This window comes from Lissotriton helveticus, chromosome 2_1, assembly GCF_964261635.1.
Source record: "Lissotriton helveticus chromosome 2_1, aLisHel1.1, whole genome shotgun sequence".
NCBI lineage: Eukaryota > Metazoa > Chordata > Amphibia > Caudata > Salamandridae > Lissotriton > Lissotriton helveticus.
Window position 1 is genome coordinate 539,651,748 of NC_136059.1, and position 23,669 is coordinate 539,675,416.

General features: G+C 50.5%; 1 protein-coding gene across 1 annotated transcript in view; it reads right to left on the bottom strand.

Annotated features, from left to right (window-relative positions):
- Positions 1-23,669, bottom strand: part of TENT2 (terminal nucleotidyltransferase 2) — a 583,214-nt gene that overhangs the window by 414,090 nt on the left and 145,455 nt on the right. The gene's annotated exons all lie outside the window — the stretch shown is intronic.

Genomic DNA, 23,669 nt, shown 5'->3' on the forward strand with positions numbered 1-23,669 from the left:
CCAACACTCGGAAGTACAGCCAATGGGTGAGCATCAATGGGCGCCAGGCCGAGGCCCTGCGTGACACCGGGGCCAGTGTGACGGCCGTCCGTTGTCACCTGGTGCCCCCAGAACAAATCCTACCAAACGTACTTTGCCCCGTCCGATCGGCAGATAACTCGGAGAGCCTGTGTCGGATGGCCTGCGTCCCCTTCGAATGGGGAGGAGTGTCCGGCATGCTGAGGGTAACTGTCCGCGACGATGCCCCCGTGGACTGCCTCCTGGGGAACGATCTCGAGAGCTCCCCGTGGGCCGCTGTGGAAAGAAGAGAGCATCTGGGGATGTTGGGTCTCCCGGACTGGGCGTGCGTAACCACCCGGTCCATGGCCACCCGCACCATCCCTAGACCAGAAGAACCAGAATGGGCAGCACCTCCGCCCTCGATCACTCCAAAAGAAGACTTCCTCCAGACCGACCACCCGGACCCCACCACAGAGGGGTCTACACAGCCCCCCGAGCTTCCCGACCTGGCTCAGTGGCGTCAAGAAGGGGGACCCACCCAGGAACAATTCCGGCAGGAGCAAAAGACCTGCCCCTCCCTCGAGGGATTGCGACAGCAAGCGCTCGCCCAGAGCCAAGGAGACACCACCGGGGCCCACTGGGTTTATTGGGACAATGATCTCTTGTACAGCGAGCAGAAAATCGCAGAACTGGGGGCCGGGCGAGTGCTGGTGGTGCCCCTCCACTTCAGAGACTTCCTGTTGAACCTAGCCCATGATGTCCCCCTGGCCGGGCACCTGGGCCAAGACAAGACCTACCACCGCCTGGTGACTCACTTTTTTTGGCCCAAAATGAGAAATGACGTCTCCAACCATTGCCGGTCCTGCCCGACCTGCCAGGCCAGCGGGAAGAGCGGCCGCAAACTCAAGGCACCCCTACAACCATTCCCCGTGGTGACCACCCCGTTCGAAAGGGTGGGAATAGACATTGTGGGGCCCCTGGACCCCCGAACAGCACAGGGGCATCGCTTCATCCTGGTCCTGGTGGACCACGCCACCCGCTATCCTGAGGCGGTCCCCCTTCGTACTATAACAGCCCCAGTAGTGGGTCGAGCCTTGATGGGGATCTTCTCTCGAGTGGGCTTCCCCCGGGAAGTCGTCAGCGACAGGGGTACGAACTTCATTTCAAAGTATATGAAATCCCTCTGGCAGCAGTGCGGAGTCACTTACCGCTTCACCACCCCCTATCACCCCCAGGGGAACGGACTGGTCGAGCGGTTCAACCGCACCCTCAAGGGGATGATCATGGGGCTGGAAGAACCCCTACGCCGCCAGTGGGACGTGCTACTACCGTGCCTCCTCTTCGCCTACCGAGAAGTCCCCCAGAAGTCCCTCGGCTTCAGCCCCTTCGAACTCCTGTACGGACACCCCGTTCGCGGGCCTCTCAGCCTAGTGAAGGAGGAATGAGAAATGGCCCCCCTAAAGACCCCTCCGGACGTCTACAAATACCTCCTGACCCTCCGAAATCAGACCCGGAAATTCAGGGAGATCGCTAAAGCCAATCTGGAGGCCAGTCAAGAAGACATGAAGTGGTACGACCAACATGCCTCCTCCATCGAGTTTGAACCGGGTCAGCAGGTATGGGTGATGTCCCCCATCGAACCGTGTGCCTTACAAGACAAATGGACGGGGCCCTTCAAGGTGATCGAGCGCAGGAGTCCCGTCACCTATCTCATCGACCTGGAGTCCCCCCGGAACCCCCTCCGGGTCCTCCACGCCAACAGGCTCAAACCCCACTTCATGCGCTCAGAGCTCAGCCTGCTGATGGCGACCGACAGTGGCACAGAAGGAGACTCCGAGCCCCTCCCTGACCTACTGAGGACTCGGGAAAGAGATGGCTCGGTGGACGGGGTCCGACTCTCCGAGGCCCTGACCCCAGAGCAGCGTCAAGATTGCCGGGCCCTCCTGCTGCCGTTCGCAAACCTGTTCTCCCTTGCACCCGGAGTAACCTCCTGGTGCCTGCACGACGTGGACACGGGGGGCAGTCCTCCTGTCCGACACCGGGCGTACCGAGTACCGGATCGGGTACGTACATGCATCCAAGAAGAAGTCTCCAAGATGCTCGCCCTCGGGGTCATCGAGCCTTCGGACAGTCCCTGGGCCAGCCCGGTCGTCCTGGTCCCCAAGGCCGCGGCACCGGGCACCACGCCGGAGCTCCGATTCTGCATCGACTATCGGGGGCTGAACGCGGTCACCCGAACCGACGCTCACCCTATCCCCCGAGCAGATGAACTAGTCGACCGCATGGGGGCAGCCCGCTACCTAAGCATCTTTGACCTGACAGCGGGCTACTGGCAGATCGGCCTCACCCCCAGGGCCCAAGAACGTTCCGCTTTCTCCACCCCGGACGGGCACTACCATTTCAGAGTGATGCCCTTCGGCATGAAGAACGCTCCAGCCACCTTTCAAAGACTGGTGAACCAGGTATTGGCGGGCCTCGAAGAATTCAGCGCCGCCTACCTGGACGACATCGCGGTATACAGCCGCCACTGGGCAGACCACCTCCACCACCTCAGAGCGGTCCTGCAGGCCCTCCAACAGGCCGGCCTCACCATAAAGGCCAGCAAGTGCCAAATCGGCCAGGGGTCCGTGACCTACCTCGGACACCAAGTGGGGAGCGGTCTGGTGGCCCCCCTCCAACTCAAGGTAGCTGCCATCCAGTCCTGGCAACCCCCCGAAACACAAACAGAGGTCCGAGCCTTCCTGGGGCTCACCGGATACTACCGGCGGTTTGTGAGGGACTATGGCAGCATTGTGGGGCCCCTCACGGAACTCACGTCTAAGAACAACCCAAAACGAGTCAACTGGACTCCCGACTGTCACGCGGACTTCGAGACGCTGAAGGCCGCCATGTGCACCGCGCCGGTGCTCCAGGCCCCCGACTACAGCCGCGAGTTCATCGTGCAGACCGATGCCTCCGACCATGGTATTGGGGCCGTCCTCTCCCAACTGAACCCCGAAGGAGTGGACCAACCCGTGGCCTTCATCAGCAGACGCCTACTGCCCCGAGAACAGCGCTGGAGCACCATTGAGCGAGAGGCCTTCGCAGTGGTATGGGCCCTCAAGAAGCTCCGGCCGTACCTCTTCGGAACCCATTTCCGGGTACAGACAGATCATCGGCCCCTGCAATGGCTCATGCAGATGCGGGGGGAGAACCCCAAACTATTGCGATGGTCCATCTCCCTGCAGGGGATGGACTTCACTGTGGAGCATCGCCCTGGCCAAGACCACGCCAACGCGGATGGCCTGTCCCGCTTTTTCCGCCTCGACGAGGAAAGTCCCCAAGAAGATGGGTGACTCTCCCCGCCTTCAGCTGGGGGGGACGCATGTTGGACAGGCCACATGAAGGGCTCGCTCCCTCCCAGCAGGACAGGGCCCGGGCCACCGTCAGCACCATTGCCCGGCCCAGCCGCCATCTTGGACACGGCACCACGCGGCCGCGCGGCCTCAGCCCGACCCCAACCCTGGGCCTGGCCAGGCCCCGACATCCCGGCACCACCCTCCACCCAGGAGGTGAACGGACCACTTGGCAGGTCAATGGGAGTAAGAAGTGTCGATGGCTCTCCCCCGCCAGGTGCCGAGCACCCCCAGCCTCCTCGGGCGCTGGCTCCACCCCCCTGCTGGGTGTCTGGACTCCCTCATCCCAGACCTCCCGACCACCAAGAGCGAGGGTCCGGACATCAAAGGGCGCCAGACCTATAACTGAGGCCGCCCCAGGACAGGAAGGCAGTTGTATCCTGGAGTCGAGAGACACCGCGACGAACTCATCCTTGACGGACTGCTGGCGCTGCCACAGCCCTGCCTTGTGGACTATTAGCCTGCCTGCTGGCACTGCCGCGGCCCTCTGCAACCTTCATCCTCGTGGGACCTGCTGGCGCTGCCGCAGCCCTCTGCAACCTTCATCCTCGTGGGACCTGCTGGCGCTGCCGCGGCCCTCTGCAACCTTCATCCTCGTGGGACCTGCTGGCGCTGCCGCGGCCCGTTGTAACCTTCATCCTCGTGGGACCTGCTGGCGCTGCTGCGGCCCGTTGCAACCTGCATTCTCGTGGGACCTGCTGGCGCTGCCGCGGCCCGTTGTAACCTTCATCCTCGTTGGGACCTGCTGGCGCTGCCGCGGCCCGTTGCCACCTACGACCTCTTCGGGACCTGCCGGCGCTGCCGCGGTCTGACCCATCCGAACACCGAGCTCGAGGATTGTGAGCTATCACCGTTACACCTCCGTACCCGTGGGTACCAAGACTGTCCCGCTACCCCCTTCCCTTACTAGAGACTAGAATTGAGAGGATCATCGTGTCCTAATCGCCTTGTATCGTACCACTCTACTACCAGAAGTGCCTATAAAAGGTGTTACCCTGATCTTTGTGTGGTGTCCATCTGTGGGGGGGAAGTTACCTGTCTGTGCGATCACTGTGCTCGGCCGACCCTCCAGGTCCCCGTCTAACAATGTGATAGAAGATAATGGTTGAACTGCCCATACAAGTGCATTGATTAAATTAAGCCTCAAAATGTTTAACAGAGTCCCAGAAATAAAACAATAAGTGCACTTCTGCTGAAAAGTAGCAATGGCAACACTTAACTCTTAGCGAATCAGTCTGCATATGCCTGCAAATCAGCAAGGAGACAGGATTAGCAAAGGAAACATCTTGCACTATTGCAGTTTCAACATAGAATAAAAGATAAAATGAAACAAACAAATGGTCCAATCCACTGATATTTGTCAACAGAACCGGTCATAAAATGCAGATTGACTGAAACACGCATTCATTAATTGAAGCAGCATATTCTTCACTGCAATAAGCAATTAACAAAATATCTCATTAGCTATAACTGTTAAACTACTGTAGCAAGACTGATACACTGCAGAACAGAAATGTGAAAGGAGTACCTCTGATCTATACAAAAGAACAACTGAAAATATGAATAGAATAAAAACAAATTTTTGAGGGAACATAAAAAAAAAACTTGCAGATTTGAAGGATAGATCAAGGTGCTATAATGTAATGCTCTTGGAGCTGCCAGAAGGCATTGGCCTTGAAAAGATCTGGAAAAATAGGCAGTCTAAAACATACAGATCAAGAACTTATTGAACTCTGACCACAACCAGGTACTTTGCTGAGAATGCTTATGATCCATAAGAGAAAGAGACTCAAAAGAGAAAAGGTTCATTCGAAGATGTCAAGCATACACTGCTAAAAAACTAAGCAAATGCATTGCGACCTCTGGCAAAGCTGAGCATCAATGTCAAAAACAGGAAATAATTTGACGGACCCAAAAATGCACTACACTACAGCAATTTAGTTCTGAAACTCGACATGTTTCACAGAAATAAAACTGTTTGAGATACTGTAGGTTTCTTATATACCGATAAATCAGTGTGCTGGACACAATGAAAACTAAGACTCCCTACCTAACCATACGTATAAGGTTGATGCATGGTACAGAAGAGCCCTACCCAATGTAAGGGTGCAGTGTTCAGTTATTCACCCTCACCAAATTGACCTATCTGTAACCGCTACCGTGCTTGGGTCACTAATTCGCAGCTTAGCCTAAGACCAAATGCCTCACAAAGATTTGAGGTTCAGACTGAGCTATGAAGCTAAGTTAACTGACAGAGGTTGAATTATTAATTGTTGCTTTTTCAGCTTAGTTGAAGATTGCACTAGGCAGTGTATTGACCAAGACCGAACTATGGCAGGGTGTCCAGATTTGTGGAAAGATGTTCAAGAAACACACAATATGAATACTCCTGGAATCTACTCTTGAGCTTAGAACATTACAGGTTGTTTTTCTTTTCGTTGCTGAGGTGGCTTGCAGTACCTCCCCTGGGACTCACAATGATTCTGTTTTTCCACCAAAGGGAAAGTAAATCTGTAAATATGCAAAGGGTGCAGATGCAAAGTGTGCAGGCTGCTGGAAACAGTTAATCTCCAAATTCATGAACTGGGCTCTTCTCCCGATTGGCCTTCATGTTACTGGAGGGCCCTCACATAGGGTTTTCTGATTCTAATCTTTGCACATCTTCAGTGACCATGCCGAACGGTGACAAAGTAAAGTCCAGGTCTTCCATTGCTGTGTAATGTGCTCACCTGTAACATCAGTGCCAAATTGCTTTCTTTCAACAAAACGTTTTGGACATTCATTAGATGCTTTCTTGTGGTCGCTCTATAAACCAGGATAACAGACCCAATATTGTTCTAACCACAGGAACTTGTTATTTCAGGAGGGGTGACATTTGCATGGAGCACTTTCCTTATCCTTTCCCTGAACAAGTCATTCTCTTACTATCTGGCCCCAAGATCTTCGACTCAGACACTCCCAAAGAGGTAGATGTTTTTTCAGATACTGCTCTTGGAAGTCCTGGGTTTCCCAATCTTCTAAAGTAAAAGGTTTTCTTTTAATAGACAGTGGTAAAGTGGCAGCCAAAAAGCCGTTTAAACCGGATGATGAAAACAAAAAACAAAAACTATTGGAGGTGGATTCTGTGCTCTGGTGTGTTGTAGGGCAGGTACAAGTCACCATAAAACCTAAAGCTTTCCTTCTAAGAGCAACAACTAGTATGTCCCGAGGTCTGTTCTAGATGACAGGGGTGTGTACAGCTTGTGATTTGCCACTACACTGCAAACACATGTTTGCTGAGTTCCAGGGGACTAAAAGAGGCAGATATGGCCAAACTAGGCACAAAGGACCTGGAAGGGCATCATGGGTTGGGAGGGTAATAATAATAATAATAATAATAATCTTTATTTAGATATAAAACAATATCTTTAAAAGTTTTTCCCCCAAGTCACATTATGTACAATTTTATATATAAAATAGTTAAAAACAAAGAACCCATACGGGCACACAAAAGAACATTAAAAAAATAAAATTTTAAACAGTTTTGTATAACATGACCTAGCGTCTCTCATGCGGCTCCCATTATATTTAAATGATGACGTCGAACCATAAGCATACCCGCCACAGAGTTTCAGTTTGAGTTGCGGCCCTCATAATCGTCAAAAAGACTGTTACTATACATCATTTGATCTATATGATGGATGGCAAAGCCAAGACAGTTTTCTTTGTATTAAAATTACGATACACTTGCTGGATAAATTTAGCACATTTTAGGGTTAAAACAGTATTATCCGTAGACAGGGCGGCAATGATGGCATGCCTGCAGGTCCGAACTCCCAGCCTATTCCATTCTGACCTTAGCATGCACCTGCGTTGGAAGTTGAAGGTGGGGCAATTGCAACCCACATGCATGATTGTTTCTTTTGCTAACCCACACCCTCTGCAGGTTGTGACCTCCTCCGTACGACGCCAAATGGGTAGATTTTGAAGGAAGCGCCAGTCCCCCAATCTTAAGGCTATAAAACTGCGCTTTAAATAGAGTGAAAAAGTGGTGGAAAATACATAGCGAGGGATAGCCGTTTGTAAGAGTTGACTACTGCCCAAGAATGGCTGCGTTTCGTAAGGAGAGCTTTGTCAGTGGCGAGAGATGTCAATCTCACACATTTTTTAATTGCCTTTTTAAAGGCTGACTGACTAGGATTAAGGACCCAGAGGTCAGCAGCTTACATTTGGTGGATATAGTCCTTAAAGAGACAGCCAAATGATCCTCCTGGGTTGCTCTCGTTGATTTCTTTCCAGACTAGGAATTCTAGTGTGCCTGGTTCAGCCGGTCTTAATTTGTGGCAAAGCTTAAGGTATGTGCCAACGTTAGAGGCTTCGTAATTAGTCAACCCCAACTCTAATATGATCTGTGCAGGGGATGCAAAACTTGGCAGGTGCAGTACCTTTTTGTATATTTTGGTTGTGCATTTATTTAAAACAGTGTTCATTTTACCTTTAAAGATCTCTATACCATATGATAGAGTGGGGCCGATCTTTGCTCTTAAAACTTCCAGTAGGGGAGAGAGGGTTGGACCAGAGAGTTTCTTCGACAACTTAGACAGTGATACCACAAGTGCCGTGGCTTTGGCTGTGATCACATTACTCTGCTTTATATAGTTGCCTCTGTGATCCAAACAAACACCTAAATATTTGTATGATTGGCCGGTGGAAAGGCTTGTTTTGTTAAATGACCAGCCACCACCACCGTAACGTTTCTTACCAAACGGAACTATCAGGGTCTTTTTCATGTTAACTTCTAGTTGGTTGCTGGTCGGGTATTGCATTAATGAGTCAAGAAGCCTTTGTAACCCTACCCTTGTAAGGCTAAACAGGGTCAGATCATCGGCGTATAAAAGACTACATAATGCCGTTCCTCTTACTTTAGGCGGGTGACTGTTTACTTTGTTTAGGGTACTTGACAGGTCTGCTATGAAGAGATTGAAGAGAAGGGGGGACAGCACGCATCCCTGCTTGACGCCTCTTGAGGTCATGATTTTTCGCGAGAGATGCGTTGCGGACCCTAACTTCACTCGGACCCAGGTACTGGTGTGCAATTGGATAATAGGGTTCAGGATTCTATCTGGAATACCCCACTGCCTCAGTTTCCCAGAGTGCTGCCCTGGGAACCCTATCAAATGCAGCGTTAAAGTCGACAAAGCAGCAAAATACTGTCCTAGATGATAAAAGTGCTTTGTCGACGATGGTAGAGACTACTAATAAATTTGTCATGGTTCCTGAGTTGGCAACAAACCCTGTTTCATTCAGTGGTATCAGATTATTGGCCTTTACCCATTGCCCAAGATAAGCCCAGCATAATGTTTCGCCTCTATGTCCAAAAGGGCGATTAATCTGTAATTGTTAGAGCTGGCACGTGATCCAGATTTATAAATGGGATGAATGATTGCACCCCGCCATGAGTCCGGGATTGTTGCTGTCCTCAAAGAGTAGTTGAAGAGGTTTAATAGCGTCGTGGACCAGAAAGGAATGTCCGAGTTAAACAACTTCTGTGGGAGGCCGTTCGGGCCTGGTGCTCCGTCTTGTCTCCCTTTTTTCACTGCTTTGGTGACTCTTTCTTCAGTTAATAAATCTTCTAAAGCGGACCCTTGTATTGGATCTAAGAGAGTACTCAATGGTACACCGACGCCATGTGTACTGGCTGATCCAATAAGATCTAAGTTGTCTTGTACCTGAAAATGGTCCAGCAGGTATGAAGCCCATTCCGCTTCCTGAATGTTTGCTGAGCCAGAATTTGTCAAGTTCAAGTTGGCGCGGTTAACGAGAGCCCAGAATTTCCTGGAATTTTTTTTCTTGCTCTCCCACACCAGTTTAACCCAACATTGGGTTTCCTGTGCCTTTTTCTCTTGGGCGATTGCCCTCTTAAATGCTTTTTGAGCTTGATCGTATTTAACAACGTAGATACTATTCCCCGGGAATTTTTAAAGTGCCCTCAGGGCGTTGTTTCTCGTTCTCTTTAAGGACTTTGTGTCAGTGGAGACTGCAAACCCGGCTGATGAAGTACGGCTAGGACCCTGGACTGTCGCTGCAAAGCAGCTGATCAAGTGAGAGCAAAGCAGCGACCATTTCACTATCGGGGAGGCGTCTAGGTCCAGTCTGCCGTTGGCAAAGTCCTTACTTGCTGTTAAAATTTTCTGGCTGTTTATCTCAGACCATTTGAGATGCTTTAAATTTTCGGAATATATTCCCTTGTGGGTTGCGGACGCCATTTTATGGAATTCTGTCTTTATGTTGAGGGAGATAACCTGCGGCCTGTGGTCACTTTCAGACCGTGTGTGGATGCAAAAATTATCCATATTGAATAATAATTCTGAATTGCAAATGGTAAAGTCTAAATAAGAGTTTTTACTTCCGTTTGACCAGGTCCAGTTTGGGGGTGTGTCACTGGTTGACCTGCAGTTCATTACCAGGTAGCCTGCATTGTAGAATCTTATCACGGAGAGCTCACCCAATTTATTGAGGGCTCTGTTCAGAGGTTTAGTTTGAGTCATGGCCTCAATGATGTTTGTCTGGGCGGGCCCTTCCATGTCTGCTGTTTTCCCCTGGAATAGATTGGTATTGAAGTCCCCCGTGACAATGCAGTCCGAGTTGGGGTGGTCTATGGCAATATCATTCATGATTTCACTGAGGCGGGCCAGATGGTCATTTTTAGTGCAGGTGCTGGGGTTAATGTACACGTTTATGAGGAAGAGTGAACGCTGCTTCCTCCACGGATTGATTTTGACCCCAAGTAACCAGTCTTCCTTAAGTACAAATTGGTTGAATAAACCTTTTAAGTTGTTAGAAATGTATGTAGACAGACCACCTTTAGGGTGACCATAATGGCTGTCCCTAAGTGCTTGCTTCCAAAATTCAATGTAACCTGCAATTGGGCGGCCCTCTGTGGCCCAAGTTTCCTGGAGGGCAATTACTGCATGTTTGCATAAGAAGGCCAGGGTGTCATCGTTGGAGGTTTTTTGGTGGAGCCCGCTGATGTTCCATGAGCACAGTGAAAAAGGCGACCGCCCTTGCGTGTTGTCGGTTTTTAACTGTGGTTCTGCTACTGGGTTTAATTTACCGGGGGGTTTGTGATCTTCAGCCTGCATTTCGGCCATGAACGGCCAGTTTGAATTTTTAGAGGACAGGATCGCTGGCAACCATCCCCAACCTTTATTTGGATCTGCGTTGTCACCATCTTTTTCAAGGGATTTAATTTAGTCTTCTGGTCCTGACGCGTTTTTTAGAACGGAGTAAGGTCTCACGGGTACTGTTGATTTGATAGTAACAGATTGTCTGGGTAAAGTTGATCTAGTTAGCAGGGCAGTGGGGTACCCTGGCGTGAAGTATGGGTACACTCTGGTTCCCCAATTTCGTAGAATGGGCTTGTGTTCCAAAAAAGCACCTACCCAGCTTGCCGATTTAAAAGTCGCCACGGTGACCTCTGATGGTTGGTTACCTCGGGGAGGGAGTAATTCGATGGAGTCAATACTGTCCGTGGACAGCCCTGCGAGCCCCTGGATGTCTTTCGCAATTTTTAGCAGGTTCGATCTATTAAGAATATCGTGACGACCCTTGGATTCATATTTAGGAGCCAATAGGATCTGATGGCGCGGTAGATCGTTTTTGCTCGTCTCCGGTGCGCTTAAAGGCAAGTTGTCAAGATTGTCGGGTAACATGGCTGGTTTAATTTCATGTGTCAATTTTTTCCTAGCCGTCTGCAACGGTGGGGTCTGGCTGATCAGAGTTGTTAGGTTGTTACAGATGGGTTTGGAGTAATTTGATCTTAACGTTGCATTGTCCTTTCCGGGTGGAGTTGGAGCCATCGGTAACTTAGGGTTTCCTGGTGCTGTCTTGGGCCCAGTTGCACTTGTCTTATCAGGGCTCAGCCATGTTATTTCGGTGGGTGCACTGGGTTCGTCCATTTCTGGGTCCGTTCTTGGCTTACTTTGGTCCTGGTTGCTCCTTGCTGGTTGTTGGGTCGTTCCTGGAATTTCTCCATTTTGCTTTGTCATGGGCGATAATACACTGATTTTGGTGGGGGATTTTTTGTTTTCTGGTTTTACAAAGAGAGGGAAGAGTTTCTGGTGAGTCACATTGGTGCTTAGCCTGAGTTTGTTTCTATTTTTTCGCTGGCGTTTGCGCTCTCTCTTACTGCATAATGGGGGGAGCGCTGGGGTAATTGCCACTGTTGGAGCTGTCTGGAGCACTGGGCTGTCTTTTGACCCGACAGGTTGATCTCGGCTAATTGTAGGCCCAGTTGAAGTCAGTGGGGGACCGTTGTCATCTGTCAACTTTGGTAGTAATTGACCACAGTGGCCCTGCCCGATCGGCTCAATTGGGCCGGTGGTTATTCCTGCTCTTGGCGCCGCCCCTTCCGTCATATTTGCATTCCACTTGACAGGTTCTTGGGTAAGGTGTTGCTGTTTTTTCTGTGTGGGGGAGGAGGGTATAATAGGGGCGTTTCCTCCCCTCATCAACTTGACTTCGCTTATGACAGTAGTCAGGCATTCTGGAAGCAGAGAGAGGGAGTCTATGATTGGGGAGCAGCAGCAAACTGGTTGAGATAGCTTCGTAGAGGCTTGCGCCCTTAAGATTAGGTTGTTTAATTTGTCTAGTTTGCTGTCGATCCCAGACGTGAATAAGGCCAGGGTGTTTAATAGGTCGACCTGCACCTCCAATTTTACCGAGTGGTAGTTTAATGCGTTAACAGTTTGTTGGAGGGTCTGGAGGAGTTGCTGCCAGGCACTGGTTGCTGTGTGATCTTCGGTGTTCGACTCTTCGTTTGAAATGTGCTTAGGGGAATTTTGAGTGGTCTTGAAAAAAAGAGATAGGTCTGAGATGAGCTGATCATTAGGGTCAGGCGGATCTAACTGATTCTGCAGTGAGTCCTTTGTTAATCCAGGTAGCGAGAATATCATATGCAAAGGGCTTAAGACTGGTGAAACAGTTGGGAGTGGTTGTTGTTTGTGAGGCTAAGGACAGCAGACTGCTGTTAAGAAGCGCAGGGTTGTCATGCCCATGGAGTTGCACCGTCGTTGTTTGCCGGGGCAAGACCACCGGAAGCTCCATTGGAATGATCGTGCGAGTTTCAGGGGACTGTGTTAGGGCTGAGGGGGCCTTTGTTGTACACAAAGTGCCCTCCAACTGGATTTGCACTGGGTGAGGTGATCCTTTATCCTCAGCTGAGGACACGGGAAGCTTGCCCGATGGAGATCGGGCATATTGAAAAATGTTACTATTGGGATGGAAGTTTTGTCGTCTTTGCCATTTGCGTTGGAAGTTTCGTCGTTTCGCCACTTCCTCAGTACATTTTTATTGGTGGATCCAAAGATATAAACTTCTGGTGATTCTATCACCTTTTTGGTTTCAAATGCCCAATGTTGCGGTGAAGCCAATTGGATCAGCCCTGGTTGAGCCGGGATCATGGTAGCGGTTACCTCCGGAGGTTGGAAAAATGGTTGTGGCAGTGCAACAGTCTTTGTTGGCGTTTTTCTAAAGTAATCCCGCAGGCTTAGGGATTTTTTAGATTTTGGCCCGTAGTTGACCTGGTTTGACGCCTTGGCAGCATCTGATTGATTGGGCTTCTTTCGCTTTGATGGCGCCGTATACTTCCTTATTTTTCCGGACCTCATGTTCCGACGTATGGTTAGGATCTTCTCTGTATCATGCCAGGGCTCGGCTGAACTAAGCTAAGCCGGGCTCGCAGCTTTATTGCAGCGTGATTTAAAGTTTTGGCCACCGTGCGTTGTTACTGTGCAACTGTTTAGCTATATATATGTATAGCAAGTGGCACCCCCCTGCTCACCTAGTCCAACCTACCCTAGGCCCGCAGACCCCCCCCGACCTTGACCCCACCAGCTGTCACCCAAGGGCGAAGCCAGCAAGGCCTGGCCGGAATGGTCGAGACCTAGGCGGGCTCTGGGGTGAGGTGCAGGAGGAGCAGCCCCAGAACTTGTGAATATTGTCTGCAGGCCAGGTTAGCGGGCGAAGAGGCAGGGGGTTGACTAAGGGCAGGGAGCACAAATGAGTGGAGCCACCCGCCAAGAGCCTTGAAAGAGCACAGGGTACTGCGGAGAACCGCAAGAGGTAGTCAGGGCCAAGAAACTCGGGAGAGTGGTCTAGGCACGAGGGGCTCAGCGCGCCGCGCAACCTGCGTGATTCGGGGGGGGGGGGGGCAGAAGAAAATCCGCCCGGGAGCACCTGCACCCCAGAGCCCGTCAGCAGCGATGGTTACCTCCCAGACAGCCTCTGTGCCCCTGAACCCCCTGTACCTTGCACCTTGTACCCCTCACGTGCGCTGGCTGCGCTGCCACCTTACCGTGATTCGGCCGATCTCCCGTCTCAAGACTGCAAACGAGCAGCTGCCCAACGACCCTGCTCCCGGCTCCTTCTTTTCCGGCTCTCGAACACCGCGGCTCACACACGCCGCGCACTCACCGCCTGCAGCCTCCCCTCCCACCTACGTCGCCACGCCTCGACTGACGACTGACGACAGTGATCACGCTTGTGGAACGCGGCCAATACAGAGCTCCAGCATTAGCTAGACTAAAGATTTTCCATGGTTGGGAGGGAATACCATGAGAAGGGAGGGGAAAAGGCAAGTTAGGTGAAACGCATAAATTATCACGGACCAAAAACCAGGAGAGTGTTTTACAACTCCACAAAAAAGGCAAATTTGCTCTTCTGTCCAGCTTGGAGGAAACATGTAGTCATGTCAGGGAGGCTTACTCTGTTGAGGTGGCCTCCATGCTTACTTAATGGCGTGCTACTCTCCATAATGTGTAGTTACTTTTCCCATCTTCTTAGCAGTAGGAGGAGCAAAGATTCTTAAGAGTTCAAGAGGGTAGCGCAAGCAAATGCTCATCCCTGACAAAAGCTTATCCTTCACACTCATGTTATGTTCCTTGCATAAGGTTCAGTGGGGCATAATTTATCAATGCTTGAGGCATAGTAGGGACGTCTGACTAATCAAAATCTAGATTTGTAAGTTCAAAGTTTCCTCTAGTGCATAGATTATGCACAGTGGTCTGTTCCCTCGTCTAGACAAGCATTCTGCAGCAGGAGTAACGTTATTTGTTTTATTTCTATTTATTTAAAAAGTTTTATATAGTGTGAACATGACCCGTGAGGGTATCAGAGTGCTTTACAGCAGATCTGGACAAAAGAAAAGAGAATAAATAAGAGAGCAAGCAACAACAATCGTAAATTCACAAATTGGGACAGGTAATAGAACTAGGACAAGTCAATTAGATAATGGACAAGTTCCGAAAGTCTAGCAATAATCATAGGTGTAGATCATGAGCCAAGTTGTGAGACCTAGGGCAGAAACGTGTTTATAAGTAGTAGTATTTTTTGAATGATGCAGTTGAGGGAATCAGTCTGATTTCGAGTAGTAGTGAGGTCCAAATTCTTGGAGCAATACCAGAGAAGGCTTGTAGTGTAGTTTCTACAAATCTATATAGGATCTGCGCAAATTGACAACATAAACTAAGGGATTGGTGTCCAGACTGATTCCAGACACCCCCAAAGCATATGCAAGTCTGTTAGTCCTGCTAGCTCACAGTGCCACTACGAACACCTCTTACCAAGAAGCGCATAGTTTCTGGCAACTATCGAACATGACAACCCTGACCCCTCAGGGATCATGGAAACAGTACAGTACTTTTCGCTCAGTCACTCGTGCTCACTTTGTCTCAGAGAAATACAAAGAATAAACGGTGGGGATGTTTTCAATAAGCATTTATTGAACCAGCGTCATTCTAGTGTAAAATACGTGTGCTGCAACAACCATGAGACAGAAACAAATATATAGTTATAAGCACCAACACAGTAAAGAAAAGGTAGAATTCTACCAAAGTGCTAGAACAATGAATATATGCAGGCATAAGGATACAGGACAGTAATAATGTGTACTCCTATGATGCAAACCCTAACTAAATGTGCCTAAGTGTACCTAGCATGTATGTAGGTGTGTAGCCATGAATCCCCTTAGGATAGAGCCAACCCCATTACCTGATGTGAGAGAATGAAGGACCCCCGTTTTGGTCTCGAGATGGGCACCCCGCAATGAATGTCAGACCACTGAGTGCTGGAGTGTCTGTGTGCAGGGACCTCAGTGTCTTGTGTCAGAATGGAAGTCGTTCGCCTCTGGTTTGCCCAGTGAAGATGTAGTGCTTATATACCCAAAAGGTACCCTCAGGGGTTCTACCTAGAAGTGTACTATGGGGTTGTCGGCAAGGATGACAATAGAGGTCAACATATACAGAGTTATAATGCAGAAGACGGTAATCCTGATCCAATACTGAGAATCCTCATGCATAATACATGAGGCTAGTTTTCGAAGAAAACCACACAATAGTCATGTAGCATCTAAATAGGTAAAAGGTCATTGCAAAACCGGTTATGTAGAACAATGGTAGGACAGATGTAGGTAAAAGGTTGTGTAACTACCAAGGCCTATATTGGGATACATTGGGGTTCATAACAGGCTTGTTGCAAGTTTTCTTTTTAAGGAATTTATGTGGTTTCAGTACCAAAGTGCTGGTGCTCCGAGAGGATCTGCATCCACCATAAAATTCTAGCTTTTCTGCCAAGTACCTAGGAGTGTTGTCCTGAAGTGCTTTATGGGTAATGCAAGCAATTTTTAACGGAACCCTTGCTTCATAAGGGAAACATTGTAGAGCTTTTAGATCAGGGGTGATGCGTTTGTTTCTTTTTGTTCCTGTGAGGAGTCTGACAGCCGCACTGAGAGATTCCCTAGAGTTGACAGCTTAGCTCTGGGGAGGAGACACATGATAACACTTCTATAGTCCAACCTGGGGATGACTAGAGCTTGGACCATTGTTTTAAAGTCATCCTTATGGAGGAAGGTTTTGAATTTCCTTAAAATGTTAATTTGGTAGTTCACGCCTTTGGTGGCAGTAATGATGTGCTCCTGCATGTTCGGATTCTTGTCCAGATTTATTCCCAAAGATCTTGCAAACTCAATGTGCGGTGTACAGTTAAGAGAAGAAAGATGATTCATCCATAGAACAATATAGGGCAGGTGATTGGGTGGTACGATTAGGAGGAATTCCATTTTGATGGCATTAAGTATGACGTGGTTGTAGGTTAGACAATTTTGGGTGTCAAGTAGAGTAGTACTGAGGTCCCTAATGTCTTCTGGAAAAGAGATGTTCAAGTACAGTTGGGTGGCATCAGCATACATGTGGTTATGAATGTTAGAGAAGTTCAAGATTTCAGCTAATGGCTCCATAAAAAGGTTGAAGAGGGTAGGTGAGAGAGAAGACCCTTGTGGGACCCAAACATGAAAAGTTAGATCGGTCAAAGTTAGTCCTGCTCAGTAGGTGTATCTGATCAAGACATGTACAGCCATAAAGCTCCCATAACACAGAAAAATGGTTTCACTGGGACCAAGGTGAAACCTACACAAATGTTAACTCCTGGTTCGGGAAGGGGAACCTGAACAATGGAACAGACAAACTGTCATGCTCATTATCTACAAAGGCCAGCTTACAGGGAAGACCATCATTTTGTAGACTCCTTCTATACAGGTGTGATACATGAGTGGCAGGTAGCCTAGATGTAGGAGTCTTGATAGTACTTTCCAAGAGAGGGTCAGTAACAAGCTCCCAGGTAAAAAGGCCTGAACACTGAACATTACGCCTGTGCCATTACACCAGTAACCTCATACCATGGTAGAAGGAGTCATTCACCCTTACTATGACTAGGGTACAGTTTAAGAGCACTTGCTTTCTGCACAGCTAGTTTCCAATGTAGTATGTCTCTTGTTGGACCACGTCCAATAGGTTTGCAGACAGGGTCTACTGTAACAAAAAATGAAAACATGGCAGGCACAGCATGACCTCACAGCTTTCCAAGTCATGCACAGGACTCGTCACAACAGACCACACGGATACTGTGACAGTGTGAGCACTGCCTGTAAGTACCACATGATTATTCCACCATATGTAAAAGTTAGCTCTCGTTCAGGATGCAGAAGATACCACAAGATTTGAATTCAGATCAACCCATACTGTTTGCTATTCAGATTAGAAATCCCAGAACTTAAACAGAGGCTGGACCTTTAACAACTTACATATACTAACATATTTAAATACTCAACAAGAAATAAAAAGATAAGTATGCATGGGATGCTGGACAAAAACGCACAACAAACAGTAATTCTGAGATTAGTGTATAAGAAAGTCAACCAACATGAGCTACCTTCCCTTAAGCCACTGACTTGCCTTCAGAGTTAATCTTGTTACCAAGATGTTCTACTGACCAAAGAAACTAAGGCTAACCACACTGCATGATGTTAATCTGGGGGGCGTGATTTGGACGCCGATGAGGACGGTCGCGTGAGCAGAGGGTTCCGCGCCTCACCGATTATCCTGCACGTAGTGCCGGGTTGGTTCTCCTGTGACTCTGGGAGGGCGCCGCCAGATGTGGGGCCTGCACTGTCCACGATTGAGAGTTTTGTTACCGCCTGACCACGAGCTACGGCGCTCTGAGGTGGGGGACCCGGCCTGCGTAGGCAGGAAATGGCGCCATCTCCGCAGTCGGATCTACGAGCAGGGCCCAGAAGGAGGCGTAGACTGAAGTCCTGGAGAGGCGAGGGCTTTCTCCCTTCGAGAGCTGCTGTGCAGGGCATCTGCAGCGGGAGTCTGCCCCCTGTGAGCTATACGGAAGGTGTGGAGGTTGCTGGCGCCGCAACCCCTGGGGTGTCCCGGGAGTGCCCGAATGCAGCAGTGCAGCGAGTTGCCGGTGCAGGAGAGGCCAGGAGGACCGCGCTCTAACTGGCGATCTGGTGCAATAGGACGAGCGAGGGTCCCGGGTGGCGGCCCATGACCGGTAGTTGAACTGATACCGGGGGCGAAATGGCCTCTACGCTCGGCCGCGGCAAATGCAATAATTTGCTGCCTGTCTGCTTGGCCGCAAAAGGATATCTGGACCTGGCTGGTGGGAGATCCCGCTCTGCCCTACGGGCTGGGGTAAGGGGCAAGGGGCGCGGCACGTTACTGGGGGCCCCAGACCTCGCGAGCTCGAGGCGACGTGGTGCCGCCCGCGGCTTGACCAGTGCGCAATAGTGTGGACTAGCAGGACGCCCCAGCGTGAGTGGGCTACCGCGATGGAGATGCTTAGGAGCTAAGAACTGACCCCCGAGGTAGACGGCGAAGACTGAACGGCACAGCTACCCGGCTGGCAGCGCAAGAGTAGCCTGAGGTACAGTGTGGTGCCCCAAAGCTGGAGACGTGCCCGGCTGGGGGTGCCGTGGTGATTGAGGGAGCAGCAACACTGGTGGGCAGGAGTGGTTACCCCCTATGACTTGAAGCGGCCTTTAACCCCGGATCAGAGTACTTGCTCAGGGGTTTGATTGCTGGGCCCTTCTCCCGTGGCGGCTGGATCTGTGAGCGGGAGAACTCTGCTGGGCTACCTAGAGTGTGGGGAATTGTTGATAAGGCCGCTGTGGTCCTGTTGGACTTGCTACTCCCTTGTCTGGCGGCTGGAGGTTTCGCCTAAGAGTGGACTGCCCAGCTGGGTCACCTACAGGGAGAAGGACGGGTGAGGAACCCAGGGCAGCGTTGTGGGCGGCAAGGGCTGGTGGCTCGGAGAACCCGTACCCCCATCTTGCTCGGGAACTTGCGTCGCCGTACTAAGGGAGGTGTTGGAAGGTGAGACCAGGGCTGAGGGCCAGGTAGACTGACTCCCATGGGGACGCCACGAGGCCGGCAGGGACCAGAGGATGGCATGGTGGAGCAGCAGAGGCGAGACGTGGTTGAGCCGCCTCCAGAGGGGCTGATGCAACAACAGGTAGACCAGATCCTCTGAGCTATCACGGACACAAAGGAGGCGCTCCAACAGGACATTGCTCAGGTGTCACTAGGGCTGGGACTCCTACGGGCAGATCATGGGAAGCTGGCCGACCGCGTGAAGCAAGCTGAGGATACCTTGGAGGTCTTAGAACCGGCTCAGAAAGCAATGGATGTCCAGATGGGAGAGGTCACTCGCAGGCTCCGAGTGCTGGAAAGGAGGGCCGAAGATGCGGAAGGGCGTAATAGAAGGAACATCATAAGGGTAGTGGGCCTTCCGGAAGGAGTGGAAGGAGACAGCATGATTGACTACCTGGAACAGTGGCTGCGTACCAAGGTTGCACCGGAGGGCTTGACGCCATTCACCACCCTGGAGAGGGCGCACAGGGTGCCTGCCCGTCCGTCGACACCTGGAAGACCGCCCAGGCCTGTGGTGGCCCGCTTGCTCCATTACAAAGACAGGGACCTCCTGCTCCAGAAAGCACGCAGCGCAGGGCCCTGTAGAGTGGAAAATAATAACGTGTCACTGTTATCAGATTATACTTTTGATGTACGACGCCATCGTGCCTAGTTTCTGGCGGTTAAGAAGGCCCTCCGAGGCAAGGGCATTCAATACTCCCTGATGTTCCCTGCGGGCTTGCGAGTGACCCTGGATGGCAAAACAGTCTTTCATAATGACCCTGATGAGGCGTGGAGCCGGTTGGAAACCTACCGGGCGGGGACGGACGGAGCAGGGAGCACCAGAGGGCAGACAACGGAGGCACCGCAACCGCACCGTACAAGGCGTATCAGAAGACGGTGTCCTCGGACACAGAAGCCTTCCACGAGACAGACAGAGAGGGAGGTCAGCAGCCCTGCAGGCAGTAACAGATTTCACAGGCGAGCGGCACAACACTGCTGGAAGTGACAGACTCGGAAAAAGGGTCGGCAGGAACGGATTCCGACGAATGTGGGGAGTGTTACTCAGCCACATGTTACTCCAGGGACAGCATTGTTGATGCCTGAACTTATGCGGTGTCTCCAGTGACTAGTAAGGGGTGGGGGGTTCGATTGGTCTTGATACCGACCAGGAGGACACGTTGGGGCAGGAGATCATATTGGGGGAAGTTCGTAGTGCAATAAAACATATGGCGTGTAAGAAGACCCCGGGGGCAGATGGTCTACCGATTGAATTTTACTCGACATATGTTGGTATCCTGGCCCCCAAATTGCTTGCGGTTTATCTGGAAGCCTGCAATTTGGGAAGATTGCCAGTTTCCACACGCGAGGCTATCATTATCCTGTTGCTAAAACCAGGTAAGGACTCTTTGTCTAGGTCAGCTTACCGCCCTCTATCAATGTTAACTGACTACATGATTTTGAGTAGGATACTTGCAACTCGGCTTCTTCCCCATATGACGCAACTGGTACATTCTGACCAGGCGGGCTTTATCCCAAAGCGTAATACCGCAACTAATACACGACGCCTTCTGCGGATTTTGGATGAGGACCATAGCGAGACCCCTACAGCGGCGGTTTTCTCAGTTGACATTGAAAAGGCGTTCGATAGCTTATAGTGGCAGTATTCATATCGGGTCCTACACGCGTTCAGACTTGGGGACTCCTTTGTAGGGTGGACAAAGTTCCTTTATCAGTTGGCGTCGGCGCAAGTGCGGACGGACGCGACAATCTCATTAGTCTGCCAGGTAGGACGGGGGCACTAGACAGGGATGCCCACTGTTGGAAATGGGATCCCCGGCTGGCCAGGGCTTTCGCCAAAGTCAGTCAGAGACCACCACACCCAAGTCAGGGCAAGGGAGTTACACGCCAAGATAACCCCTACTCACCCTCTAGGTAACGTGGCGCGAGCAGCAAGGCTAAACTTGGAGGCGATGTAGGCTAAGTATTTGCGCACGCACCCCAGCAACAACAACCAAAGGCCCACCACAAAGGAAACTCCACACAAGGTTATATAAAAAATAGCCTTTGTATTACACCAAAACACATTAGATAAAACACACACTTTACAATGTGCCAGGGGCACGGGCAGAATTTACAGGGGATATTGTACAAGACAGGGCCACCTGGACCACTGTCAGGAATCAGAAGTAGCACTTTCAGAAAGTAAAATTACTTTAGCACAAAATAGCACACAATATAACAATAGAGCGCACAACCAGTAATTACTGGTAACCAGGATCTCACTAGCACCACCTGTACTAGGGAGAAAACAACCACCTATGTATTACAATACCTGTAGGGGTGTAAGAGGAAAACACATGATGCAATGCATAACATTCATTCAGAGGTGTAAAGGCACATGACGCATAAACAATACATTCAGAGGTGCAAAAACAATAACAATTGCGCCAAACTCACGTAAGTCACCACCTGTGACTGTCCCTAGGCCAACTGGCCTCTCTGGGGCTAGGACGCCCTGTGTCCAAAGTCAGGGTCCTAAACGTAGCAGTTGCCCACAAAGTGCTGGGCAACTGGTGCAATTGAGGAGGATGTGGCCACCCACTAGAGCCTCGCAGGCTCTGGCAAATAGAATTTCCCCTAGAACCTCTCTGGGCTCAAAATGAATCACAGATGCAGCCTCACTGGGCTGTGGGGGTCCCTCACGGGGGACCCGGAACACTGGTAGTGCCTCAAGCCTCTCTTAGGCTCATCGAACACAAGGGCCAAAGTCCAACACCCACTCTCTCTGTTGTTGTTTGCCTTGGCCATCGAGCCTCTGGCCTCCCATGCCCGGTTGGGGAGGTATTATCCTGGTTTATACCTCCGTAGGGACATGCAGTATATCTCCCTCTATGCGGATGATTTGCTGATCTTTCTCGCAAACAAGGATACAGCTTTGGAGGGCGCACAACACTTGCTCAATGAGTTTGGGCAGTACTCGGGGCTGAGGGTGAACTGGGCAAAGACTTGTTTGTTTCCGGTGGCCCCGGCTGTGCTGAATCCTTTGCAGGTGGCAGGCATCCGCTGGGAACCCTGCTGTTTACCTTACCTGGGCACCCACTTTTATCATACCCCTGAGGATTTGCTGGAGGCTAATTTGGGTCAGGCCATAGGCAGACTTGGGGGCAGTTTTGTGTTTTGGAGTACGTTACCATTATCGGTAGTGGGTCGGTGGCACTCCTGAAGATGGCGGCGCTCCCGCGTTTATTGTATTATTTTCAGACGTTGCCAATCTGGGTGCCGGTATGAATCTTCCAACAGCCCCGCTCTATCGCTGTAGGGTTTATCTGGGGGTCGCGCAGACGGAGGATTGCTATGGCTACAATGCCGCGCCTGAGAGCTGATGGGGGTATGGCAGTGCCGGACTTTGAATGTTACTATTTAGCAGCGCAATTGCAATGGCACATTCAAGCTGTAGCTCAGGAGTTCCAGGGCCCGGATGACCCGAAGGGCGGTGGCTCCCATGCTATATCTTGTCCTGTATAGTGCTTCAGCAGAAGATGCGTCTTGAACCTCTCACTGCTGAAGAGAGGACGCTACAGTTGTGCTGGAATAGGAGCAAACGCCGGGCTGGATTCACTCACCTGTATGCTCCGGAGATACCGCTGGGTATGTGCACGGCCTTCCTGCATGGCAGGGGTTGGATGGCACTAGCTAACTGGGAAGAGTTGGGAATACAAGTGCTAGGAGACCTCTACGAAAACGAAACCCTGTTGACATTTCAGACCCTTCAACATAAATACGATCTCCCGCAAGGGGATTATTTGCTGCACTCAGCGCTTGTTTCGGCAATACAGCGATATTAGGGGCGGGGCTTGTCAGAACCGCGGACCACAATGGTGTGCCAATATGTGGTAATGGCAGCGGGTACTGTTAAGGCCATAACGTGCCTTTACAGGCGCATGCTGACTGAGGCTCCGGAACCATTCCGCACGTTGCAGGAGAAGTGGGAGGTGGACCTTGGCAGGGAAATCCCTGAAAAAACATGGGCTCAGTTTTTTAGAAGGGCCTGGAAGAGCATGAGGAATGCTAGATTTCAATTGATACAATTCTATGTCTTGCATAGGGCGTACTTGACACCAACCAAGCTTAATCAATATTTCAATGGGGCAGCCGCTCAATACCCGAGATGTAGATTGGAGGGAGCAGACTTCCGGCACATAATGTGGGGATGTACGAGTTTGGGGACATATTGGACAGAAGTGTTGGAACTGCTGTGTAGTATAACTGATCGTACGATAAAACTAGGCCTGGGCACTTGTTTACTACACTGGTTCCCACATACCGCTAAAACGAAAGTAACAAGTACATTTATAGACCTGGGAACATATTAGCAAAGAGGGAAATCACACTGCATTGGAAATCAGCGAGGGGACCAGGAGTGGGGAGATGGCGGGTGGAATTGCTCAAGTGGACACGGAGTGAAGGTACACTTAGGTTACAACAGGCCCTATGCACCAATAATGACAAAGCGCAAGAGGTGGCAAGGGCGTGGGAGGCCGTA